A 27,946-nucleotide genomic window follows, 5' to 3' on the forward strand; every position below is an offset into this window, starting at 1 on the left:
GTACATTTGTCATATAATGGGTGGAGGCATAGTCTGTCTATATCTAATTTTTACAAAGTTTTTACTGAACTGCATTGACTGTTTCTTTCCTGTATTCATTGAGATGATTATACAGGTTTTATTCCTCTTCCAGATCACATTGATTTGTGTGCATTGAGTTATTTTTATATCCCTCAGATGTTTTGCACTTGATTGTGGTATATAATCATCATCATGTATTGCTTGCTTCAACTTGCTAGTATTTTGTTCATAAGTTTTACATGTATTTTCATCAAGGTTATTGGTCTGTAGTATTGGTTTTGGTTTTGGTTTTGGTTTTTACTATATCCTCTAACACTTTGTAGTCATTTAAAAAGATGGTTTTTTTTTTTTTTGTGATACTTAGTAGTGAAACTATCTGATCCTGGGTTTTTCTTTGTTGGAAGACCTTTTACTATTCATTCAATCTCATTTCTTTTTAGTTGTCTCTTCAGGTTTTCAATGTCCTCATGGCTAAATTTTGGTAAGCTGGATATATCCAGAAATTAACCCCGTTCTTTCTAGATTCTTCAATTTGTTGGCCTATAGTTGCTCATAACAGTATAAAATGACCCTTTGTATTTCTGCAGTACTGGCTGTAGTATATTCTTTTTCACCTATGGTTTCATTTCCATTCCCTCTCTCTCCCTTGTTCCTCTCGCTCTCTCTCTCACTTTCTCTCTCTCTGCATGTGTGTAGTTAAAAGTTAAAAGTGCATTTATTTTTCAAAAAGTTAGTTCTTGGTTTCTTGCATGTTGTGTACATTTTTGGTTTTTATTGCACTTATTTTTCGTGTAATCTGCTTTTTCGCCTCCTAATTTCAGGTTTAGTTTGTTCTTGGCTTTTTTTTTTTTTCTTTTTTGAGGTGATGGGGAGGAGAACAAACTTACTTTGGTTTTTCTGAAAATACCAGGAGTTATGAAAAACAAGTTGAATATTTGGCCACACCAAATCCAAAACACATGTCAAAATATTATTTGAAAAATCCTAGTTAACCCAAGAAAAACATGTTTAAAGACCAATTTTAAGTGTTTCTATAGAGAGCAAGCTACCACACTAAAAAAATAACATTGTTTTGTTAGCATACATACCTTTAAACATAAAAGGCCTTTAAAATAAAAGGCTGAACAGCCCCCTTCCCTCACCCCCCCTCACCCCCAAAAAAACACCTCACCCAGTTCCTCGAATCTGGTCATTTGTAAAGTAATACTCAAAGGTCAGTAAAAATAGTTGACAAAGCTGAGAACAATCTTTCAGTGAATGAGTTCAGATTCCAATAGAACACAATATTGTGTTAACTGGGGGAGTAACATAGCTTGTGTTACATCCGGGTTTTACCAAATACAAATAAATAAAAATAAAATATATTGTCAAAATTGTTCTATACACTAGCAGTTTCACCCAATTCCATAAAGCTATAAGCTGCGTAGGTGTCTGGCTAATTTTATTCCCAGAATCCGTTTGGCCTGCCTATCAACATAGAAGTATCTTTGTCTTAGAGCAAATCCGCTGATGAAGGCACCAAACCCCATCTTCCTGTTCTTCCATTTCTAGCATCATGTCAAGAACATTTTATTCTCTTGAAGAGTTAACATTCTAGATCTCTGGAGACACTTAGGAAAGTTCCTACCCCATTGGCAAGGTGCTGCATGCTCTCCTTGCCCCTCTCAAACCCTTCTAGCCTGGTTCACCTAAGCACAATTAGCTAGGATAGAAAACCATAGTCCCACTCTGTCTTTGAATTAACACAGCCACCGGTGCAGGACCTAGACTTTTACATCACTGCCTAGCCTTTCAAAGGAACTTGTTTTTTGTTTTTTTTTAACATACTGGTTACGCAAAACCATGTCAATTCCATAATGTTACAAATTGCTGTTAATGTTATATTGGGACTCTTAATTGACTGGGATGATATTCTACCAGCTCTAACTTTGGACCAGAAATGGTCTCCCCAAGAAACTGTTCAACCCATCTGGACAATAAGTAGCTGGACTCTATGTTTGGTATATGTTTGCAAGGAAAGAATCTTGATCGAATTTGAACTGTAATACTGCACCAAGGTGGAGGAATCCACCAGGGGGGAGGGGCGTGGGGAGGGGTGGGGGGATTCCCAGAGCCTATGAAACTGTCACATAATGCATAATAATTAATAAAAAAAAAGTAAAAAAAAAAAAAAAAAGAACAAAGCCATTCCAGCAGTCCTTTCATATTCTCAATTTGGATAACAGTTTACAGACTTGGTTTGTGTTTCTCTCTGCCAGCCTTTTCCAGTTGTTTGATCAGGAGTCCTTGACAAAAGTGTACAAATTCAGGGAGCCTTCATGGTGAGCAAGAGCATTAGGTTGAAAGATACTGTGATTTCACAGAAATCCAGATCTGGCTCTTAGCTTTTGTTAACTCCTTGCGTGACATCATTATTTAAAATTTTCCTTCTTTATTTTCTTCCTCTCTCCCTTCCTTCCTTTCTTTCTCTTTCTGTAGATCCTTACTACAATAAACTTCCCTTTTAATACTGTTTTACTGTACCCCATAGGTTTTAGTATATTATGCTTTCATTTGTTTCAAGAGATGTTTTGACTTCCCTTTTGATTTCTGAGTTACCAGAAAGGTAGAGAATCACCTGCTGTTGGGCAAACATATAATGTCTCCGTATCCAAGTTTCTGGGCTTCCTGGGTTGCTTGTCACAGAATGTGAAGGGATGATGACAAATAAAGTAATGGAGGTGGCAGTCACAAGAACCCTGTTATGAACAACGGGGACTTTAGACCACTTAGACATTGTCCAGTGGCACAGTGAAATTAGATCAAGATTATCATTCATGAAAAGGATTCAGTAAGAATGCTAAGAAATACTTTTTCTTCTTTCAACATACACATTCCAATGTTTTCCTAAAGATAGAGCCTCATTATAAGTGCCATTGAGACAAATACTTACTAAAAGCAGTACAGAACCAGTATTTTCTTTATTTTTTTAAAGGTTTATTTATTTTTATTGGAAAGGCAGCTCAGCTTTACAGAGAGAAGGAGAGACAGAGAGAAAAATTTTCCACCCCCTGGTTCACTCCCCACATGGCCACAACGGGCAGAACTGAGCCGATCCAAAACCAGACCCCAGGAGCCTTTTCTGAGTCTTCCACATGAGTGCAGGGTCCCAAGACTTTAGGACATTCTCTACTGTTTTCCCAGACCACAAGCAGGGAGCTGGATGGGAAGCTGGGATGTCGGGATTAGAACCAGTGCCCATATGGGATCCCATTGCATGCAAGGCGAGGATTTAACCAATAGGCTATTGTGCCAGGACCAGCAGAATTTTCCTTTAAGGTCAAGTCAGTATTACAGAAAATGAAAGAGAAAGAGCCCTCGGGTGGGGTGAGGGGGTGGTGTGGTGGCTGATTGAGTGTGAATTTGGCTGGATCAAGGGCAGGCTGGTAGTTAATGGCTGGGAAGTCATTCCTGATTCTCAATGCTCCAGTAAGCACCGGGCCCGCCCCTCCCATACCAGAGAAAATCCCAGGGAGTATGGCATTTAATCAGGCTGATTAGGCCAATCCAGGAGTCTGTGAGGCTGTCTCTTAGTCAGTGGCTGGAGTGGGAAAGATGTGTCCCTTCATGAGGCTGAGCACCAATCAGACAGAAACTCAGATGAAGCAAAAAGGTGGAGGAGGGAGAACAGATACGCCCCACCCTCACTCCACTACACGCCCTGCTCCTCCCACCCCAGGTACCCCAGTTTCTGCAGCCGCTGGACCCTCAGCTTGCACCGACAGCCTTATCGCTGGATGTGCTGGGCATGCAGCACATCGGGTTGAGTCGCAGCATCAGTTGTCCCGGTTCTGAGACCTCCAGGCTTGGGGCAAATGACAAGCCTTTCTGCCCTGGTCCTCCAGGCGCCTTCCCAGCCTGTGTAATTGAGTGAGCCAACTTTTTGACTAGATTTCTCATCATTGTTCCCAACAGATAGAGAATGGATAGATCAATAGATATAGCTAGATGATGAATAGATGATAGAAGACACATGACAGATAGATGACAGATGATAGATATCGACAGATGATTGGTAGAAGTAGATGATAGATGCTAGTAGGTACAGGTAAGTGATGGATGAGCACAGGCAGGTGGCAGATAACAATTGATATAGGTGATAGATAGATTATAGATATGGTTGATACATGGATATTAGGGATAGATAACAATAAGAGAAAGAGAGAGAGAGGTCCTATGAATATTGTCCCTCTAGTTAATCCTGATTAAACCAGGGGCATGAGACCCAATCCCATCTTGACATTGTGTGACTCTGAGCGAGCCACTTGCTCCTCTGTGCCTGTGTCTGGTTATGGGTTGGGGAGATGCGGAACGGGACTTCTCCAGCAGGCTGTGACTTGTCATTGAGCACATCAGTGACTGTCAGGATTGGTTTCCTCTCAAGGTCATGGAACTGTTCTCAGAGGAAGAGAAAGAAGGAAGAACTTAAGATGTAATCATGTACAAGGCAGGCCAGGAAGATGAGCTGGTGGGATGTCGCAGTCAAGGATGGAAGAGAAGGAGGAGAAAAGCGAAAAGGAGGCAGGAGCTCAGAGATGGTGCCTATTCCCTGGGAGAAGCCTAGAGTCACATTAAGGCAGCCACCCACTCACTGGGACCACAGCATCACTCACACGTCTGGGCTCCACTGTCCTTTATCGGTCACAGTGTCCAGGCTGAGAATTGAGCCACACCGGCTCCCATGTGCCTTCCAGCACCCAAGGAGTGTACTCCGCTGTGATACACAGACATTTCATCTCCCATTTGTGAAAACAGGCAGGAGGGGGGCTGAAGTCCTAACTGCTCCACTTCCCATCTAGCTCCCTATTAATGCACCTAGGATGGCACAGGAAGATTTCCCAAGTGTTTGCAGCCTTGCGACATGGATGGGAGACCTAGATGAATCTCCTGGCCTCTGGTTTCAGACCTGCCCAGCTACAGTTCTTGTGGCTATCTGGGGAGTGCACTAGTGGATGGAAGATCTCTCTCTCTCCTGTGCCTTTCAAAGGAATAAAGCAAAAAGAGAGTGCGTGAAAGAATACAGCATTCACATATATTGGTCACCAGTGTTAATCAAAGGCAGAAACACGTTTGGGGGAAATTGGCAAGATCTGCAATGAGAAGGAGTATCTGGCATGTGACGCCCTCCTTAATTCTGCCAGGAGGCAACAAATCTGTTCTCTTTCTGCAAGCAGTAAGTGGAAGAGGAGTGCAGCTTGGCAGGAAGCTCGATGACTCACGAGCGGCTGAGGGCCCAAAGGAGGATGTGTGGATAGGGTAGGAAAGATCCAAAGACCAGGTCAGACCCTGGGTCTCTCCCAGATGAACCTCGGTACAGGAGTGAGTGGGGACCCAGGGGTGGGAGCAGAACCAGGGCTCCCGCTGCTGCAGGGGACCCTGAGCTGGACCCTTCTGCAGGCAGGTGGCAGTATTTCTCCCAGGAGAGCACCTCCTACAGGCATTGCCTTAGCTGATGAACAACACAGGCCAGATTTCTCACCTTTTCATCTTTTTTTTTTAAAGATTTATTTATTTTCATTGGAAAGTTAGATGTACAGAAAGGAGGAGAGACAGAGAGGAAGATCTTCCATCCGAAGATTCACTCTCCAAGTGGCCGCAGTGGCTAGAGCTGTGCCAATCCAAAGCCAGGAACCTGGAGCCTGGAGCCTCTTCCTGGTCTTCCATGTGGGTGCAGGGTCCCAAGCCTTTGGACTGTCCTCAACTGCTTTCCCAGGCCACAAGCAGGGAGCTGGATGGGAAGCGGAGTCGCCGAGATTAGAACTGGCACCCATATGGAATCCTAGTGTGTGCAAGACAAGGACTTTAGCTGCTAGGCTACCGCACTGGGCCCACCTTTTCATTTTCAATATTTTAAAAAAAGTTTCCTTCTCATCACCTAAGTTTGATGGCACAATCATAGCATATTTGGAAGTTTACTGTCTCTCTTTACTCAGACCAACCACAGTATAGATCATCAGTGTTTGTCTTTGGGCATTTATACACCTCTCCACACACACTCTTATCAAGAAGGGGCCAGATTTCGACCTTGGTGGCTCGGGTGACAGCAGCCCTCTGCAATGGTGGCAACTTGTGGAGAATACCTGGGCCAGGTCGGACTCAATGCCCGGGACTCGGACCATGGGCAGTGCTGCCACACGGTGAGCACGTTCAAGGCTTGGGGTGGCCACTGCACCTATTTGGCACCAGGCTCTGCCTGCTGGCCAGCCGGTGGCAAGCTCTAGGGACATCCAAGGATAAGGCTAGTATGAGTGTAGGTGAGGGATGAATTCTGGGTGATTCCTAGCAATAAGGTCACAGAACTTGCTTGCCAGCATGGAGACTGAGATCTGAGGGTTTGGAGGGGAGGGCCCATAAGTTCTATTTGAGCCACACTGATTCACCAACCCATATTGGAATCCTGAGATGGGCTGCTAGCATAGAGTATCACTGACTGACACACACCAGTATACATGAAAGCTATGGCTGGGCGCCTGTCTGTCTGGGCTAGGTGCCAGTACGTGACCTAGTGGCAGAACAGGAGATGGGTCACATTTGGCAGCATCAGGACACTAACCAACACATGAGAGAACCAGATCCGGGGGTAGATTCTCTAGGGGAAGTGTGGGCCCAACCCTGTGGAAATACAAGTCCCGCTGGTTAGCTCACAAGTTGTTGTGGTGATGGGCTGAGCTAGGTGTGACCATGGAACCTGCCATCACTTACCGGTAAAGGAACCGACAACAGTCTAGGCGGGTCAAGGCAGCAGCACCTGAATGTGCATCCGAAAACAGGATGTGGGGTGGGCCAAGTTGCAACTGGAAGGGGACATACTGGCAGGGCTGAGCAAACCTTAACTCACACGGAAGAACAGAATTCAGGTTGGAGCACAGGTCATGCCGAGCTAGGCTCTGACACCAACTAGTCTTCATGAGCCAGGGATACTAGGCCACAGCATCAAAGGCATAAGCCAAGACAGGTGAGGGGCTATGCCTAGCTGGGTCAGAGCAACCATTGGCATGCACACAATCTATGGTTGGGAACAGACCCAACTGGGGGGCTAAGAAGACACCCTAACTGGGTTGGGGTTCCCACTGGTGAGTGCAGGGCTGAAGTGGGGGCTGCGTTCTGGTCTGGACATGGCTGCAGTCTCCCTTGGCACAAGTGTGGGCTTGGATTGGATGCACCAGGCCGGGCTAGACTCCAGCACCATCTGGTGCCCTGGAGGACCAGGATAGATGTAGGCTGGACTAGGCCAGGTCTCTGCCCCTGCTGATCCAGCTGTGTCTGGGTATGGACGAGCCTTGGCTGGGTTGAAACATCCAACATCAAGAACCAGAATGGGTTAAAGGCCAGTCAGGAAAGGCCACTGTTCCTGCTAGGACAGGAGGTGGACTAAGTAGGCTGGCTGATGGCCCCACCAGTATGCGCAAGTTATGGTTTTGGGAGAGGTTCTGACAGAAGAGCCTGGGCAACTCCTCTGGCAAGACACAATCCCTGCAGGTGAGTGCAAGAACCACGATAGGGAGCAGCCCAGATCAGGCCAGGGAAATGTACCCACCGGCATACATTTGGCATAGGTTGGGGGCAGACCAGGCTGAATCTAGGTTGGAGGCAGATCAGGCTGGCGATTCCCAGCACCATAACGGAGTGTGGGTTGAGCCAGGTTTGGTCGCAACACATACTAGTGCACATTACAGCTGGGTTTGGGTGCCTGTTGGGCTGGGCTAGGCTGTAGCCCTCACAAGTGTCAGCTGGAATTGGGGGTGGGCCGGGCCGGGCCAGGCTACAACACCCACTGACAAATGCCAAGGTGAGGTGGGCCATACCAGACTGGGTCTCAGCGCCCAACCAGCACACGTGAGAACCAGGGAGGGGAGGAAGCAAAGCCGGCAGGGGAATGTGGAGGGCCCCCCTGCTAGACAGTCACTCCCACTGGAGAGCATGAGTTGGGATGGGGCTAGATCAGACCAGGCAGGGATACAACACCTTTGGGCCTCATGTGAGTTAGATAAGGGAAAAGCCAGGCTGGGCTGATTGTTCCTACTGGTTTAAGCAAAAATTAGAGTGGGTGAGGGTTGTTTGGGCTTTGACGCAGCATCAGATGGCAGAGGCTGGCACTGGGGGCTAATTCTGTCAAGTTAAATGCCAGAGTGCATAATCTGGGAGTGGGAGTGACCTAGTAGGGAGATAGTGGGCACCTTCCTCGTGGGTTACCGCTCCAACTGAAGAGCACGAAAATCAGGATTGGGGCAGGGGTGGCTAGACAGAAAGGCACCTGCCAGCATGTGTGTGGGCTGGATAGTAGGTTGGTTGGGTTGAACTAGGCTTCAATGCTCATTGACATATATGAGAGCTGAATGGGATGTGGGATAGACTGAACAAGTCTGCAGTACATTCTGGCAAGCATGGGAACCAGAATAGGCGGCAGGTCTTGTGGTGGTTATGGGGAGTTGTCCCGACTAGGCTGCAGCACCCACTGGTTTGCATGAAGACCGAGTATGAAGTGGGTAGGATTGGGCTGGACTACAACACCCATTGGTTTGCCTGGAAGACAGGGCTGGAAACAGAACTGACCCAGCATTTGCAACGACCAGCATGTGCATAGCTTTTTGGGGCACCGGACGGTGCTGGACCCTGTACTGGAAACTCACACAAGAATCAGGTTTGGGATCACCTCAGATGAAGTTTCTCTGGGGATCCCTCCAACTGAACTGCTGATCTCAGAACCCCAACCATGAAGAGACTATGTCAGCCAGTGGATTCTGAATAGGTTTGGAACGGCGAGATTGGCAGCAATTCAGAACTGTTGAACTACCAATACTGCATGAGCAGGACCCTAGGAGCATGCCCCACATCGGGGACCTGATATGGGTGGGAGGCTGGGTGGGGTTTTTCCCTTTATCTCTTCCCTTACCCCGGATACAGAAAAATAATAATAATAATAGTGTGGAAACAAGGGTCTTACCCACTTTCCTGTAGCCCTTGACCCTTTGTGTCTCAATCAACTAAGTAAAGATTACCAAAATAAAAGAATTTAAAAAGGGGGGGGCGCACAACATGGTAGCATCTCAGGCTAATTCTTCAACTGTGGCACCAGCAACCCATACAGACATTGGTTCAAGTCCTGGCTCTTTCACTTTCAACCCAACTGCCCACTAATGTGCCTGGAAAAGCAGCAGAGGATGGTCCAAATACTTGTGCTCTCTGAGGTGCCTGCATTCCTTACAGGTGCTGGTTCAGGTCCCAGCTGCTCCACTGCCCATCCAGCTCCCTGCTTATGGCCTGGGAAAGCAACAGAAGATGACCCCGGTCCTTGGAAACCTGCACCCACACGGGAGACCTGCAAGGAGCTCCTGGCTCCCAGGTTTGAACTGGCACAACTCCAGCCATTGTGGCCATGCAGAGAGTGAACCAGTGGGTGAAAAATCCCTCGCTGTCTCTCCTCCTCTCTCTGTAACTCTGCCTTTCGAATAAAAATAAATCTTAAACAAAAAAAAACCCCTGTCAGTTCTTTTTAAACATTCCTTCTTTCAGATGCAACATGGATGTATCTGACAGGATCCAAAAATAACTCTTATGTGTTTTCATTAGAACCATTTCAGAGTTTTAAATCAGTTGTGAAGAAATTGATTCTAGCAATAACTTTCTCTTTGCCTAATTTCTTCAGTTCTTCAAGTGGATTTTTATGTTCCCCCCATAGAAAAAGACCATTGTTCAAAATAATGATCCAACAATTTTCTGTTCACTTTACCCCTGAGTACTTTATAAATTGTAGTGCCGTTTGTTCACTGAGTTTATTATACTTGTATTTTCTTCCAACTATTGCTAGGACAACTTTAGAGTTTCAGCTTTTCCATTTCCTTTTTAAAAGATTTATTTTGGGTATTTATAAGGCAGAGTTACAGAAAGAGAGAGATGTCGCATTCTCTGATTTAGCCCCTCATTGGCTTCAATGGCCAGGGCTGAGCCAGGCCAAAGCCAGGAGCCTGGAACTCCATCTGGGTTTTCCACAGGGGTGGTGGGGGCCCCAGTAGCTGGGCCATCATCCTCTGCCTCCCAGGCACACCAGGGGGAAGCTGGATTGCAAGTGATGTCAGCACTGGATCCCAGGCATCTCAAAGAGAGACTAACTCAGGGTGCTATAACACCCACCTTTGAGGCAGTAGTGCTGACCCCATCCTGCCCCTCTGGAGGAAGCTGGGAGCAGAGCAGCAGAGATGGAAACCCTGCCAGTGACCGCTGCTGCCAAGCCCAGGGTACGGAAACCGGCTGAAGTCTGATACCTAATTTAAAACCAACTGTCCCTCACCTCATTCCCTCTCCCCCCCCAGATGAATTTTCAGCTCTTTCTAGTATTTCTGGTATTTTCTTCTGGTATTTATACCTATTTTCTAAGCCTCAGATTTAGATTGCTAAGTTTGTTAATGCTTTGCTTTTGTATTTTTTGAAAACATGGTCTTCTTTTTTAAAAATTATTTTATTTTATTTGCTTGAAAGAATGTGTTGAGGACCATGAACCACTGGTTTTGCATGTACTGGATTAACATACTCAATGTATGTAGTTGTCCACATTTTGTATGAAAGTCAATTACAAATAAGGAGTCAGAGAATTTGAACCGAGAAAGTCAGAGACCTGAGTCTAAGCTCTCAGAGCTGTGCCATCCTAGCTGCCAATTCATCAAGTGAACTTACCCTTTATTAGCTCAGCTTACCCCACATCTCATTATGTCTGTGCGTCTTCTCCCATCTTAACACACAGACTCCCAGACACATCACCAACAGTGAACAACAAAAGATCCCGTTCAGGTGTGAATTGGACACGCAGGTGATCATAAAATGGTCTGCAGAACTGGGACAGTTGGGAACGACCAAGATGCACCAGGAAAATGCAAGCAGAGAGGAGCCTTGAAAAAATGAAGGCTTGGGGACTGGTGTGGCCTAGCAGCTAAAGTCCTTGCCTTGCACGTGCCCATATGGGTACCAGTTCTAGTCTCAGCTGCTCCACTTCCCATCCAGCTCCCTGCTTGTGGCCTGGGAAAGCAGTCAAGGACGACCCAAAGCTTTGAGACCCTGTGCCCACACAGGAGACCCAGAAGAAGCTCCAGGCTCCTGGCTTTGGATAGGCTCAGCTCCGGCTGTTTCAGCCACTTGGGGAGTAAATCATCGGATGAAAGATCTTCCTCTCTGTATATCTGACTTTCCAATAAAAAATAAAATGAATCTTAAAAAAATGAGGGCTTGGATGAAGAGGTGAGGGCAGACCTGAGAGTGTGCAGGAAGCAGAACCAACCACACCTGGCAAGGCCAAGGCAGGACAAGGTCAGGCTGACGACTGACTTCCCAGTACGTAGCACCCTATGCCACGTTCACTTCACCAGCCCAAGAAGAGCAGGCTTGGCAAAGAAAGGCAGGTCCATCAGCCCACTCATGGACCCAGAATGGACACCGTTTCTAAGAAGAGGGGCACTAACAGCCACAGCCCTCATCCTACAAACACCTGCTTAAATCACGTGATGTCAAGGACTGATAACTGGGTGTCGACCTAGCCTAAAAGTCAACAAGATCTTTGGAACAGATGGGAGTTCTGTCATCTACAGGAGATGATCCTGACACTGACCTTGCCTGATGACTGACATTAGCAACAACCTCACCATCGTCACCCACATTCCTTCCTTCTCCAGCCCCTGTTCTGTTGTTTATGTCACTTCCTGTAGGTTCCTTATTGGTTAACTGCTCCATCCTCCAATCAGCTCTTAAGGTCCCAGGAAGCGGAGGCAAGATTGGCTTTGCTTACCGAGGCATCCCAATCCCATCCAGTGATAGCACCTGGCTCTTAACAGGCCCCAGGAAAGCAGTTGCTTGCCTTCATGGACAAATAGGCATATTTGAATGGATAAGGTGACTATAGACGCACAGGCCACATTGAGGCCAGTCCCTTACCTAAGACACCTCCCCTCCTGGGCGTCCTCAGGAGCAGTGTTACAGCCTGGTGCTGGCAGGGACAGGTAGTGAGGTGGGAAAGACAGGTGGTGCACGGAGAGAGAGAGCAGAGAGCTCAGGTATTGTGACCTCACTGGGCAGATAGATGCAGGAATGAGCATGTCCCTGGGTCCAACAGGGGCTGGTGTGTGCACAGGGAGAGCCAAGAACTCCCTGGACTCTAAGTAGCTCCTGAGTGCCTGCAGCTCACAGAACCAGGCATCATCTCGTGTGGTGGAAGCATGGTAGAAGCTTACAACAACAGGACCCATATGGAGAGGAAATGATTTTAAAAGGATTGAAATGTCTAATTTGCATAACCTATATTTCTTGTTCCTATTTGCACCCAGTGGGTGTTAGATGAATATTTGAACACTTGATGACAGATTAATATAATAATATAATTTGTCTAGGCCTCTCCTTGAGAAGTGTTTGAATCAATTTCCTTTTTCTTTCTTTCTTTTTTATATTTTTCTCAGGTTACCAGTATATGGGAAAAAGTGAAAAATGGCAGAATGGGGCTTGAAAAAAATATAGTATGTCTTATATGTTTGCATTCAAGACAACTCTTCCAGCATACAACACGTACACACACTTTGTGTGAGAGTAATTTTTTAAATTCATGGGAAAAAATGGGATTAAAATATGAGTTTATTGTGCAAAAAAATTTTGGAGGAGCTGGCATTCTAGCACAATAGGTTAAGCCACCACTTACAACACCAGCATCCCATATCTGAGTTCTGCTTTGAGTCCTGGCTGGTCCACTTCGGATACAGAGTTCTGCCTTGAAAGGCAATGGAGGATGACCCAAGTACAGAGGTCCCCGCCACCCACGTAGGAAATCCATGTCAATCGGTCCTGGCTTCAGCCTGCCCCAGCCTTGGCAACTGGGTATTTAAGAATGAAAGAGTCCTCTCTCTTTCTCTCTCTCTGTCTCCTCATTCCTCTCCCTTATTCTCTGTGCATCCAGAGAGAAGGGCTCGGCACCGAAGCCTAGTAGCTAAATCCTTGCCTTGTGTCGCTGGGATTCTATATAGCTGCCAGTTTGTATCCTGGCTCCTCCACTTCCCTGTTTGTGGCCTGGGAAAGTAGTAGAGGATGTCCCAAAGCTCTGGGACCCTGCTCCCACGGGGGAAACTCCTGGCTTAGGATTGACTCAACTCTGATCGTTGTGTCCCCTTTCTCTCTGCCTCTCCTTCACTCTGTATATCTGCCTTTCCAATTAAAAAGAATAAGTCTGAATCCAGAGAGAAGTCACTAGAAGGAACTGAGGGAGACTCCACCAATGACCATCCCACGGGCTCCAGGCCTCCAGTGAGAGAAGGGAACAGATACCACCCCGAAACTTGCTGTCTACTCACCTATCCCCTAAATAGATGGGAGGCAAATGATGCCCTGGGTGTCCCTCTGGCCTTTACAGCAGACAAACATCACTGAAAGCAGCACAGAAAAAGAATACAGGCTCAAAATGGGCAGCGGGAGGTTGAACGTTCAAGCACATTTTGGAGTTTCCCAGATGTGTCAGCAAGGGCTGCCTTCTTAGGCATGGAAGATGATGCCGTCTTCATGAGCTTGCACACCTGGGGGAGAATGATGACATCAGCATCTCGGGGTTTGGAGGATTCTTCCTCCCTAAGTGGGGACCCAGGTGTCCCCAGCAACCCAGAGCTCCCTCCTTGCCCCTCTCCTGCTAGACTCAGAGGTGACAGTCTGCGCATAGGCAGAAACTAGGGACAAAAAAAAACAGAATCACCACTTTGTCAGTGTCCCCACCCCCCTCTTCGTCCCTGTCCCCTACCCATATCAGCCCAAGCCCTAGTTCCTGTCACTGGGGCTTTGAATCCACATCCTTCATGCTGCCAGTGGGTTTTGCAAACGCAGAGGCCAGAATGGAGTTTGGGGTGTGCAGTATTTATCCAGGTCACACCTGTGAGTCGAAAGGGAGTGGGCTTGAGCAGAAGGAAGTTGGTCAGCTGCAAGCTCAGAGGGCTTGGCCGCCCTTGAGGCTACTCTGCAAGGAGAAAGGCCCACATGGCCTTCCAGCCCCAACAAGCTCCAGTTCCACCCCAGGGCTGCCCCTGGGAGGCATGGTCTTGGTGGAAGGATTCCCAAAGGAGTGCATGGCAGAGGCCCTTCCCCCGAGGTGGACAGCTAGTCTGAACCACGCTGGGACGTTCCTGCTGGGCCTGGCGCTGCCAGGTGGAAGGGAGCCAGAAAGAGCCAGCATGTCCATGGAGGAGATGTTAGAGCTCAGCCTCTGGTCTGAGGCGCTGACCAGAAGAAGACCTTCCCCTGTGGTCAGGACCTGCTCCTCACACCCATACCCTAGTATCCAGCCCTGGAGAGAGGAAGTCCCCACTCACCAGTTAGCTACAGGTCTGTGCTCTGTGTCACGAGGTCCCAGACCAGGAGGGACAGCTTCCCGGTCCCCTACGCCACATCTCCTCCTTCCAGAGAGCACACCCTCATGACAATTGGCACCAAGAGAACACACTTCAGGAAGAAGCAGAGGAATCTTCCAGATCACACTGTGAGCCACAGGTCCTGTACTTGGTGCCTGAGATTAAACCTGCATGGTGATCGTTGGGCCTCAGCTGCTCCTGGAAAAACCCCCTGTTACTCATACAGTCTAGAGCAAGGGACAAAGCAACATATCAGAGGCATCATGGCCACCTCACAGTGTCCATTGGAAGCCAGGAGCAAGGCAGCGTCAGAGACAGCAGCCCCAGAAAGCCAGGGGACTCCTCTCAATGTCACTGCTGGGGACAGGCCCAAGGCTGGGACTCTGTCCTCAGAGAATGAGAGGTCCCAGCTAGGGCCAGGGGTGACACCAAGAACAATGAAGGGCCTGGGTTGGAGCTCCAGGCTGCTAGGACCCTGCTTCAGGCAGAGAAGCTGGGAGCCCAGCCATTGCCCAGATGGTGTGAGCAGAGGAAGGAGCCGGGGTGGGGGAATGATCTACCTTCATCTCCAAGGGACCCCAAGGACATGAGCGATCTGAGTCATTCTCCGAGCCTAGTGCCAAGGCCAAGCCCAGCAGACTGCAGACATCCAAAGGACCGAAAAAGCACCCCTCCTCCCCTGCCACCCCAAAGCCACCTGCCAGCAGGCCATGGCTTTGCCAAGGTCACTGTCACATTCAGGATGCTCCCAGGGGTCTCCACCTCTGAGACTTGGCCTCAGCCTCATTCCACAGTGCCAGCCACACTGTCCGGCTAGCTGTTCTCTTTCTTTATGATAGCAACATTGAAGTAAGACTCACCTATTGTGAAATTTACTCTGCGAAAACATTGAATTTGGTGGGTTTTGTACAAAACTGAGCAACCATCACTAAGACTCAGTGTTTCCATTACCCCTAAGGGATCTGCTGGCAGTCACTCTCCAACTGCTCAGCACCTGGAAATTCCTCTTCTCTTCTAATATGTGGCCTTTTAACTTTTGTTTTAAGATTTATTTTTATTGGAAAGGCAGATCAGATTTATAGAGAGGAGAGACAGAGAGAAAGATCTTCCATCTGCTGGCTCACCCCCACCCCCCAGGTGGCACCAATGGCCAGAGCTGATCCAATCCAAAGTCAGGAACCAGGAGCCTCTTTTGGGTTTTCCACATGGGTGCAGAGTCCCAAGGCCTTGAGCCATGCTCCACTGCTTTCCCAGGACACAAGCAGGGAGCTGAATGGGAAGCGCAGCAGCCGGCACACCCACTGGAGCCCATATGGAATCTGAGTGCTTGCAAGCTGAGGATCTAGCCCCTGAGTCATCGTGCTAGGCCTCCAAGCGGCCTTTTGTGGCCAACTGCTTTGAGGTTTTCAATGTCAGTGTAGGTCGCATCATGCGCTGGTGCTCCTTGCTTCTTATGACTAAAATTATTCTAGCACACGATACAACACCTCTTGCCTCCTCCTTCAAGGATTGGTAGATTTGGGGCAGTTTTGTTGTTGTTCCACTAGCATTAATCATGTTATGACTGGGATCGGCACTGTGGCACAGCGGGTTAAACCAGCATCCCATAGAGAGCACTGGTTCGAGGGCTGACAGCTCCCTGTTATTGCACCCAGAAAAGCAATAGTCGATGCCCCAAGTCCTTGGGTGCCTGCCAGGTGGCAGACCTGGACAGTTGTTCCGGCCTGCTGGCTTTGGCCTTACCTATGAGGCCGGCATCACAGATGAGTCCTGCTTTGGCTCCAGCTGCCTGTTAATGGTCTGAAGAAAGAACCAAGATGACCCAAGTCCTTGGGCCCTTGTACCCACAGGGGAGTCCCAGAAGGCACTTCCACCTGGCCCAGCTCCAGCCATTGCAGCCATTTTGGGAACGAATTGAAGGATGAACGATCTCTCTCCCTCCCTCCCTCTCTCTATAAATGCCTTTCAAAATGAAAAACTATTTATTTTGAAAAGCAGAGTCACACACACACACACACACACACACACACACACTGATTTTCCAAATGTCCAGAAACCTTAGTCCAAATATAGGTGCAGAAACTCAACTATCCAAGCTGTGGAATTGGAAGCAGGAACTGGATTTGAACCTAGGCCCTCCAAATATACAAGAATCCAAAGCAAAAAGATCTTGACATCAAATGCCCAGCTCTATAATTTTTTTACAATATGCATTTTTCCAAATATTATGAAAATAATTGCTCCAAAGCAAACTCCTACTTTTATTTTAAGGGAGAGACCAAGAGAGATCTATCTATGCTGGGTTCACTCCCCAAAAAGCCACAAAGGTTGGTGATAAGCCAATCTAAAGCCCAGGAGCCAGGAGCTTGTTCCAGGTCTCCCACATGGCTTTGAGTCATTCTCTACTGCTTTGCCAAACCAATAAGAGGAAGCTGGATGGGAAGTGGAGCAGCCAGGACACAAGTCAGCATTCACATAGGATGCCAGTGCTGCAAGGAGGATTAGTCAGTTGAGCCATCACACGGGCATCTTTCAGGATTCCACTGCTCTGGCCTCCCAGACCTCAAAGGACTCTATTTCTCCAGGGCCTCTGCACAGGCTGCTAGGTCTGCAAGCTCCTCCTCACTCCTGTACTTACTTCTCTGGCTCCCACTCCTGCTGACAGTCTCAGCAGAAATGTCACTTCCTCCAGGGAGCTTGCACAAGCGTCCAGAAGCGGTCAGCTCTCCTACCACCTTCTTGCACAGCTCCATGAGTGTAATGCAACTTTATCCAGAGAAACACCACTCCAATGCACTAGACTGGAAGTTCCAAGAGGGCAGGAGCTGTGGTCTTATTTATTCCCGAACTTGGTTATGGGCCACATGTCTGAACCTTCGTTCCTAGTGCTTGCCCCCAGAGGTTAGAATTCAAAGTCTAGGCATACATACAGGGCATAAGTGAGAGTAGGATTTACTGAGAGAAAGAAAGCAGGCACACACATATGAGTGTAAGCCACCCCACACCCACCATGAGTGTGCCAGAGAGAGTAGAGGGAGAGCTGAGAAGGGCCCAGAAGCTTACATCAAAAGAAGGACCCCTACCTCCTTATCAGTCTCTTTCTTGAGGTAGGAAATGGTACCCTAGTTGAATATACGAACTGGGTAAAGTTGAATCTGCCGAGGCTTTCTGGGTTTAGGTGCCTGCACACAGAAGTTAGCCTCCCCAGAGCCATCGTGGCATCTCCTCCTTCCTGGTCTGAGATGAATCACAGATGCAAGGGAGTGAAGTTACAATGCAGGACTGGCAGAAATGATGATCCCAGTTCAGCTATTCTAACCTGATCTTTCTGGGAACTTGGTCGATGCCAAATGAGTGAATGAGTGGCATGGGGAGAGTGGCAGGCACAGGGTGTGCCAGGACAGGGGCACAGAGAAGAGCAGGAGAGTCAGAGAGAGCCAGGCCATCCCTTTGAAGACTTGTGGGGAAGGTGGCGTAATGGGAATGCTGACAGGGATGGGAGGTGCACAGATGGGGGCCACATCCACCCCCCCGCTAGAGCAGGCAGGTCACTTAGAATATCTGGGAGACACCATCAGCATGGGAGACTCACAGCAGGGAATGCTTGGGCCTCTCAGCCTGCCACTGTCAGGCCCTCCACCCTTAGGAGCTGGGACAAGAACAGATCACAGACAGAGATCAACACACCCGAGTTTTAATTTCAGCCTCTCTCCTGAAATTAAGCTCTTATCTCACAGCTTATCCTTCCTCCTGTCTGCTCACATACTCTCTGGGGAATACAGCTCATTTGGGGTAGAAGTGACTGCCCCCCAGGAAAGCCATGTTGAGGGCTGAATTCTGGCATCAGAGGGTTTAGGGTGAGGCCAACAGGGCCTGGAGCTGAAGACAGACATCCAGTTCTAAGGGGGAGGGTGGGCCAATAGGGGACTGGAGAAAGTCCTTCCCCAAACAGGTTCTCGTGGCTCTCCAGGGACCTTGGGCTCTGCCAGATGGGGCCTCCTGAGCAGCCTCTGTCCTGACTCACAGGAGGAGTCAGGAGCCACAGATGGGGCCAGCAGGAAGGCAGAAGCTACAGAGGACACAGTATCCAGGCTCCCCGGTGCACCATTTACCTGGGACACAAATGTCTGGGGAGCAGGTGCATCTCAATCCCACCCTTCAACAGACTCTGCCATGTGTGCACACACACACCACACATGTCACACACCTGTGTTAAATATATACTACACACAAGACACCACACATGCATCACACACACACACACACACTATGGTCACCCCACTCTGGGATGCTGGAGGAGCCAGGGCCACTGGTCTGGATTCTCTCACCCGTTACTGCCCTGGGCTCCTCCACAATCTTGCACCCGCAGCCCTCTGAGTACTGTAAGGACAGCAGCAAGGCCAATGCCCAGGGCTCCTATTTGGCAGCTGGGATGGACACTGCAGCCATCTGCTGGAGGACAAAAATGCCCCGGCTATTCTGGTGCCCGTGCTGAGCCAAGGGCCCACACTATGGGGTCTTGGGAATGGCTGCAGTTGGGCTGCAGGCAGGGCAGTCTGGGGTCAACAGAGGGAGGGACTAAGGGAGAGCCTGGACCAGGAAGGGTCCCAGAAGCAAGCCATGTGAGCAGGGGGCTGCACAGGGGTTTGGACAGCAGATATGGGTTCGAGGGGCCGGAGGAGGAGAAAGTTCCTTGCCCAAGGAGCCCTCAGGCCCTCAAGAATCCACAGTGTGAGTGCCAACACAGCAGGTACTAGCTAGGGACAGCCTGTACTCAGATGCAGTGTCCACAATGGCCAACAGGGGGAGCCTGCAATGACAACTGGAACAGGCAAATGTAGTTGGTCCAGATCATATTCAGCCACACAACTGGCAAAACATGCAACAATTCCATGAATGAACCTTGATCACTTGATGCTTCCTGAAAGAAACCAGACACACGGGGTTCACACTGCCTGAGTCCGTTGACACAAAATGTCCAGAACTGGCAAACCCATGGGTGTGTGACACATGTAACGGGGCAGCACCTGCTTGCCTTAACCCCAACTCCATTGTACTTCTAATGCTAGGAAACAAGGAATGATGGCTCATGGTTGATTTGGTGCCAGCTGCCCCCTCTCCAGCATCTTGCTGGGAGTGCAGGGAACACACCCACAGAGGGATCCAGTGCTACCAGGTTCTGTGGGGTCAGCAGTGGGCTAGGCACCAGGTCACTGGCTGCAGCCTAGCACGAACTTGATGCAGAAAACCCCCACTTGCCCTCATCGGATCCCTACCCTCTGCAGAGCACTGACCCACTCACTCACCCATTCATTCACTCGGCATGGACTTCTTTGTGTCTTCTGGGCGTTGGGCATTGTACAAGGCACTGGTCTAGCAATCAGCAGAGTGGAGTCCTGCCCTCATGGTGCTTCTTCTTGAGTCAGAAGTACCCCCTCTCCTTTCATGCATGCTAGACAGCCTGGCTCCTTGGTAAGTTTCCAAATCTGCTACCTTGACCTGGTGACACCTTGATTCTGAGCTGGCTTCTGTCTTGACTATGCCAGTACTTTAGGAACTCTTCAGTGCCACAAGAGCTCATTTTCCTCAGTCAGCAGTGTTGCATTATATATGAGAGTCACTGAGTTCCCTCAAGCTAAGACTATTTTACAATGTCATTCTAAGCAACTCTCTAATTTGTTTTTATTTAATCAGACCAGGGACTGCCTTCTTGTCTTGGCTGTGGGCTTCTTAGAAACATGTCATTTGTCTCCTCTAACTTCCCTCTAAACTTAAAGTAAGACAATAACTTGAACACATGGGAGTCTAACACACTTTCCATGAGAGATTTGGTAAGAGACAAACCCAGCTATATATGGTTTCAGCACCCAGGACTTTGGACAGCAGCTCTTCTTGACTGCTATCCTTAGACTTTGAAAAAAAATCTTGGGCTGAGATAACTAATGCTCTTACTCAGGCCATCCAGGGAGACTGGAAGGCTAGAGGGTGGGATGAGGCGATGGGAGTGGGGACTAAGGTGTCCTGTAAGTGGCAAGAGCTATCAGGGCCAACCATGAATAGCCACACACTGCAAATTCCCGATTGCCACTCCCTCAGGGTCTCCACATGTTATTGGACCTTGGACAAGGCTGGACACTGTCTACCCTTGTCCTGGACTTGGTCTGAGGCACTTCTTGCTCTTTCACATCGTTTCATCTGAAGCACTTATATGAGACAGCAGTTTCTGTAATTGTCGTTGAGCTGCAAAAACTAACAAAAAGAGAGATTTCCAATCTTCTTTGGACCAGAGGAATATGGAGGAGCTGTAGGTGAAGAGTGCAGGCTTTGGAGTCAGGTGGATTGGAGCTGTGCTTTCCCTGTTTATGCACAGAGATGCAGGCATCCACCTGCCCAGGGAAACACAGGGCATGTTCCTGGGTGAAGCAGAGGCCTGGATATGGCGCCATCTCAGCAGCTGGCGGTGACTCTATTTCTTGCTCAAGTCTTACCTGGCCAGCAGGGTTTGGCTGGAGCTGAGCTCCAGTGTTGTCAAGGTACAGACTGATGGTGGGTCTGCCATATTTGTGGCTGCACAGCTGGCATCCACAGCCTTTGTGGTAACCTGGCAAAGGAAGAAGGAGGTAAGAAGGCTTTCCTGACTGTCCAGCATTGTAACCAGGAAGGGACACAGCCACAATCAGTTATTCAGACATCATCTGCCATCACACATGTCCAGAAAGATAGAATTGGCTGTGACCAGCACCACCAAGCTCTCCCAGTCACCACTCCACACCTCTGCAGCCTACATTCATTTCTTTCTGTGTATTCATGACATGGAAATATCACCATATAAGGGTTTTTTTAAACAACTCAGGGGGGGAGACATACAATGTTAAAAGACAAGTTTATTTTGCTGTCAAAAGATGTTGGAATCCCAGTAAGCTTTATTGCATCATACATCTCCATGGACTTTTCTGAGGACCACTTGTACGCATAGATTTTAAAATTGCCTTGCATCAAAATAAAATCATGCTTTAATTCCATTTTCTCTGATTTTTTTGAAGCTCTCTTGGCCTAAGAGATAAGCCTGGGAAAAACAGCCCCAACAGTCCCATCCATTGAACAAATCAACCATTTTGGCTTTCACTGTATTCTCTCTCATGCTCTGTGAAAAAAAATTGGGCATGATTTAGAATGTTTCTCCCTGTTTTTGCCCAACATTGTTTGCCAGGCTCTCCAGTGTCCACCAACCTTGCTCTGATGGTTGCTGCCATTTCAGGGTCCCATTTCTCCTTCCACGACTTGCCCGCACCTGTGCTGCTGACACTGATGTCTCATGACCCACCAGGCTCAACCCAAGAGGTTTCCACCCATCGCCTGGTTTAATCCTCACGGCACCCCTGCAATGCAGGCACCATTTCATCCTCAAGCACAGATAAGGCAACTGAGACTCAGAGATGCCAATGCAAGAGCCCAAACCCTTGTTGGAGAGCAAGTAGCAGTGTCCCGGATTTCCTCCATCAGGGACCAGGCTTCCCGGAACCCATCCAAGAGAGGCCTCCAGCGCCTCTCTCCTCCCCTGCACGCCCATGGAACCCCCCACTCACAGCACTGCGGGCCTTTTCTCATAGACAAGTCCCTAAAAGCTAGCTGTCTCTCTTTCCAAAGTGCCAGCCCTCCCAGCACCCTGCCAGCTTCCTTGCTCCCTTCCTGCTCACTTCCTCTCCATTCCCTCTTCCCCTCCACCTCCTGCTCTTCTCTGGCTAACTCCTCAAAAGCCTTCACTGAGCCCTTGCTCCTGGCAGCTGTGGTCTTCTTCTTTGAAGAACTGTGCCCCCTCCTCAGTCTCTCAGGCTCTCCTTCACACACCCCACCTACAAGATGCCATCCTAGCCCCAAGCTGCACCTGCAGGCCGGTTCTGAACCCTTCCTCTGCTTCCTTGAGCTCAGGCCCTGGTGTGTGATTTCCCCACGCAGCACTGCACCTCTAGCCTCCCTCCCACTGCTTTCATTTCCTTGGTGAGCATGTTGAACAGCTGGACACCGGCAGCACCTGTTTTGTAGGTGACTGCAGGGACAAGACAGAGTTTCCTGGGCCAAGCTGACACCTGCTCCCTGTGGGCTCTTATTGTCTTTGGTGCACCACAAGCTCTCAGGCACACAAAGCAGTGGCCCTGTTGATTCTTCGCTTGCCAGCAAAATGCCTTCAGTCCTGGACTTGGCAAAGCCTAAAGTGGCAATAGACCAGGGCATCAGCCACACACAGCAGGACTCCCAGGAATGTGACAATGTGACAGTGTGCCACATCAGGCAGCTGGAGGTGGCAGAAACAATCCCAGGGGACACCTGAGAGCTGAGGTTTGGATCCTGTGTCCCGAGACTTTGGGCTGTTTCAGCGGCCTCCATCCTCAGATGCCACACTCTGCCCCTCAGAGAATGATACTTAGTGGATAAGGAAGGGCTGTGCATGCCATGAATTTGAGCAGCTTGTCCAGGTTGCCTCTACTCCCTATGTGTCTTCATTTAGGGCTGGATCCATCATCAGCTCCTCCAAAAATGCAGAGACATCTGGCTCTCTCCAAACCCTGGGCGCTCTCCCTGACCTTTACAGCTTCCCAGAGAGCGTGAATCAGCCTGGAGATCATGTCCACAGTGCAGGGAAGGGGCAGACCAAGGAGCGGCCACAGTGTGCTGTGTCATGGGCAGAGGCAGGGAGCCCAGAGCTCAGGCATCATCAGCACTTCGGTGTCAGCATCAGCCAACAGCTGGGGATTTTCCAAAGCTTTCCCTCAAAAGCCGCCTCCTCCGCCCATCCAGGGATGAGCAGCGAATGCCAGAGCTGGCAGGCAGCTCCAGGCTCCCTATGCCCTGGTCCAGTGGAGAAGAGACCAGAGAAAGAAGGAGAGAGAGAGAGGAAGAGAGAGAGAGAGAGAGAGAGAGAGAGAGAGAGAGAGAGAGAGAGAGAGAGAGAAAGGGCTAGGCCTGTGCCGTATACACAAATATCATAGGGCAAGGGGAGACAGAGAGGGGCTGAGAGAGCTGCTGCTTTCTGTGGGATGATAGCAAGGAGGAGAGCGGAATGGAACCCCAGACCTCCAGGGAGAACCTGTGTATGCACAAGCAGCACTTGGTGCAAAGGCCCAGGGGGGAATGGTCCTGCAGCCTGGATGACATAGCAGCCTCTTGTTGATGCCTACAACCAGTGAGCAGAGGACCTGGGACAGCGACACCAGTACTCCCAACATGGCACATTCCAAGCTATTTATGGTTTTAATTAAAAAAAAAAAAAAGCTCAAAAATTGCTGAAATGTAGCGATCGGTTGGTGTAGTGCTTGGTGGATCTGTGTAAACCAGGAGCGCATCTCTCAGAGTGCAGAGGGTGAGCCGGCAGCTTAGGGGAAAACCTAGGCTGCTGCTGCTGGACCATGACCTAAGATGGGACCTATCCCGCCCCCACGGCCCAGGGACACCCCCTTGCCCAGAGACACCCCGCCTCCATGGCCCAGGGACATCCCGCCCCCACCGCCCAGGGACACCCACCCCATCCCAACTGCCCAGGGACACCCCGCTCCCCTACCCACCTGCACAGGGACACCCCCCCTGCCCAGGGAACCTCACCCCCACGGCCCAGGGACACCCCACCCCACAGCCCAGGGAACCTCACCCCCACAGCTCAGGGACACCCACCCCATCCCAACTGCCCAGGGACACCCCGCTCCCCTCCCCACCTGCCCAGGGACACCCCCTTGCCCAGAGACACCCCGCCCCCACGGCCCAGGGACACCCCGCTCCCCTCCCCACCTGCCCAGGGACACCCCCTTGCCCAGAGACACCCCGCCTCCATGGCCCAGGGACATCCCGCCCCCACCGCCCAGGGACACCCACCCCATCCCAACTGCCCAGGGACACCCCGCTCCCCTACCCACCTGCACAGGGACACCCCCCCTGCCCAGGGAACCTCACCCCCACGGCCCAGGGACACCCCACCCCACAGCCCAGGGAACCTCACCCCCACAGCACGGGGACACCCACCCCACCCCGACAGCCCAGAAATTTCCCTCTTCTTTTTCTATGCCATACGGTCATGAATTCCAAACCCAAGGTATTTAGGTACATACAAAGAACAAAAAACCAACATCCAACATTCTAAATAACTACAGAAGATCTCACCCTGTGTGTTCTGCTAGTGTAAAAGCTAAGAGGGTAGTGTCTGAAGAGAAACCATGGGAATGTGGGTTCGAATCCCAGTCTGGCCTTTTCCAAGAGCCAGACTTAGGGGAGGCTGTTCAGCTATTTCTGATTTCCTGTTATGTATTATAGAGTCTTCTTTTCATGAAGATATTTTAAAATAGATTTTTAATTTATTTTTATTTGAAATGCGGATTTATAGAGAAAAGGAGAGACAGAAAGTTCTTCCATCTGCTGATTCACTCCCCACATGGCCCCAATGGCTAAAACTGGGCCGGTCAGGAGCCAGGAGTTTCTTCCTGGACATGGGCCATTCTCCACTACTTTCCCAGGCACATTAGCGGGACGCTGGACCCAAAGAGGAGCAGCCGGGACTCCAACTGGTGACGATATGAGACGCCGGTGCCAGCAGGCAGCGATTGACCTGTTACACCACCGCACTGGCCACTGGAACACTTCATCCTGTGCCATTGGACTCTCGGCTTCAGCCAGGAGCACAAACGGACCAGGAGGCAGGGTGGTGCGGCTCAACTCTTCCCACAGATGCAGAGAGCCCACCTGCGTGACCTTTGATGCAACATCCCTCCTGGCTGCCATTTCCTGGCTGCCTCCTGGGGTGGCTGTGATGAATACACATAAAGTCCCGGTTAAACAGGAAGCACTCCATGCACGTGCTATTCGCTCCATGCACACACACACACACACACACACACACACTGCTGCCGTTGTCTTCTGCCCCTAATTATGCACATTGTGTTCTCTTTCTTTTCCACTTGAGGCTGAAAATCAGGATACCAAATTAAAAACCAGTCCCACTTGGAATTTAATGGTGCTTGCATTGAACTGCGGTGAAGAAGACACAATGGGGTGACGTAAGCATGTCTGGTCCCAGCCTCAGGCCTGTGTCTCCAGTCCCCAGCAGGAAGGATAAGTTGTTTTCCTGCGGCCGATCAGGGTCCCTGATAAACGCCTGTGTCCAGCTTCCAAGGGTTTTGCTGCAAACCCACCAAGACGCTGTTCATTAGCTCTGCGCTTTCTGTGGTCTGCCAAGCAGCCCCCCAGCTCCTGGCATCTCCAGGGTGAATTTTCCAAGACAATGCCCCCCACCGGAAAGAGGAATCACTTTCCTCCTGCTTTTCCCAACTTCAGTCCTTTTCGCCCCCTTTGGCCTTCTCCTGCCCAGCCTCCTGGAACACATTTTGCAAACCAGCCTCCTGGTGCTGCCCCTAACTTTCATGGAAATATTTGCTACGGGCTAAGCATAACGCTGAGGATTATTTTTCCCCCCACATTTCTGCTTTGCACGGTGAGGTGAGTATCCTAGGAAAGCTTTCGGGGCGCTTCGGAAGCGCCCCCTCCCCGCAGCACCAACCACTCGGCACCCCCCACCCCGCGGGGGGCTGAAGTTTCCGCGCGCGTTTCCGCTTGAACCGCGTCCAGCGGCCTCGCCTTTAAAATGCCAGGGCGGCCGCGGCTCGGCTCAGAGCCCCCGCTCTCCTGGCCCCGGCTCGCCCGCGCCGCCCGGCCGCTGACTCAGCCGCAGCCGGGCCGCTGCCCGCCGCGCCGGCCCGGGCCTCTCGCAGCAAAGCCCTGTTCCCCGCGCGGTCCGCCACCCCGCCGGGGACCGCCGCGGTCGCCCCAGGCTCCCTCGAGCGCACGGGACGGGCCAGGCCAGGTAAGCACTGCGGGCGCCTCCCGGGGACCCGCGGCCACCGCCACTGCCGCGCCTGCGGGTCGGAGCGCAGACTCGCCGGCTACGAGCGGAATAGTGGGGGCCGAGCCCCCCGGGGCGGCACCCGGGAGAACAACCGATTGACGCGGGCAGCCAGGGTCCGGGACCACCCACCCCTTCCCCGAAGCACACGCATGTACCCATGGGTGGCGCTGCGCCCGGGGCGCGCCTGGGCTGGCGGGGCGGGAGGGTGACGGCAGCCCCGGGTTCTGCAGCAAGCAGAGGGGCTCGGGTCTCCTCGCCGGAGGAGGTGGTGCGGCTGGCCCAGGCACGACCCCCGCACCTGCCGCCCCCAGGTGATGAGGGAGTAAGAGGGGAGGGATACTGTCACGGCGTCCCAGAGTGCATTTGAGATGGAGACAAAGTTGCAAATCGCTTCTGCCCAAGTTCGCAGCCTCCTGGGGCTGAGGTGCCACCACTGAAGGTCACGGCAGGTGCAAGTTGTGGGGAAAGTTCTCTGGGTGGAAGCCTGTGTCCAGGAGTGTGAAATCTCACTGTGTTTCTGTCCAGGTCTGCAGAGAGGGGGCGGGGGAAGCCCGCTCCAGGCATCCCCATCCGTTTCTTCTCTATCAACCAGGAAACTGAGGACTGGGTGCTTGGTGGTATTTGCGGAGGGGAATCCCTGATGATAAGGCTGCCCGTTTGTGGTCCCGGAGTGTTTGTTGCCTACAGAGGGAAGAGTCTAGAAAGGAGGTGGAGGTGATGCGCTTTTTCTCTCGGGATGCGCACGAGGGTGACGGTGGCCTAGTGGGATGCAGCCCTTCCTGGAGACAGCACAGCCTGCAAGTTGCCCTCGGAGAGGATGAGTTCCTCCCTTGTCACCCACCTTGGCAGCAGCCTGCGGGTCTCTGCCCTCCTGGGGGGTCTCCCACAGAGGACTTGGATGTGGTCCTGCTCTCATGAGTCCTGTAGTGAGCCCAGAGGTCTGAAGTCCCATCTCTGCAAGTAAGCTCTGTGGTTTGTGGTCCCTGCAGACCTCAGGTGGGTTCGAGGACAATCCAAGACCACCACATAGGCCGGCGTGGGCTCCAGTGTGAGTCACCCACAAGCATGTTAGTGAAGGCGGCATTTTCAAGGCTGGCTCGGCCTGCGATGCGCCAGCCTTGAACACACAGGATGGTGGAAATCATGCAACAAGCCCCCTCCACCTTGGGCAAACCGTCCTGGAACAAATGAGTTTTTATTTTCGCAGGAGAGAATTTACAGTGAGCTGTTCATTTATCCTGTGTAATCTTTGCATTCCTGCCTTCGTATTCTGAAGGATTAATTTCCCAGTCACGCTGTCCGGTAGCACTGTTTATTATTTCTGAACTACACGCCTGTAATGAATGCATGGGGTATAATGTTGTCCCTGAACTCAAATAAGGATAGGAAGCCATGGCCAATGGACCTGTGAGATGCAAATTTAAAATGAACAAGGTTGTGCTAGAAAGCAGGGCTTTTTTTTTTAAATAATAATAATCAGAACTAAAATTAGCCTGAAGTTACGTGACCGCCTCTGAGTTATGATGTAGAAAAGTGTATGCATCTGGCTAGCTGATTTCCTTGCTGGATTCAAGAGAGATGCAATCATTCTGAACATGCTGCCTGGCTGGTCAGTTTCTCTGTGACAGATAGGGACACTGCT

At 50.4% G+C, this 27,946-nt stretch overlaps 1 protein-coding gene and 1 long non-coding RNA gene across 2 annotated transcripts in view; one reads left to right on the forward strand and one right to left on the reverse strand.

The window, feature by feature from the left end:
- Window positions 1-20,382: 20,382 nt before the first annotated feature.
- Window positions 20,383-26,739, reverse strand: LOC131480516 (uncharacterized). Its single transcript, XR_009245577.1, has 3 exons — window positions 26,460-26,739; window positions 20,909-21,021; window positions 20,383-20,660 (listed from the first exon to the last, which is right to left on the reverse strand). It is a non-coding gene; the product is annotated as an uncharacterized LOC131480516 (long non-coding RNA).
- Window positions 26,068-27,946, forward strand: part of CTXND1 (cortexin domain containing 1) — a 32,755-nt gene continuing 30,876 nt past the window's right edge. Inside the window, exon 1 of the mRNA XM_058665548.1 lies at window positions 26,068-26,262. The gene's annotated coding sequence lies outside the window, so the exon portion shown is untranslated. The remainder of the gene's footprint in view (window positions 26,263-27,946) is intronic.

Source organism: Ochotona princeps, chromosome 6 (genome assembly GCF_030435755.1).
Source record: "Ochotona princeps isolate mOchPri1 chromosome 6, mOchPri1.hap1, whole genome shotgun sequence".
Classification (NCBI taxonomy): domain Eukaryota; kingdom Metazoa; phylum Chordata; class Mammalia; order Lagomorpha; family Ochotonidae; genus Ochotona; species Ochotona princeps.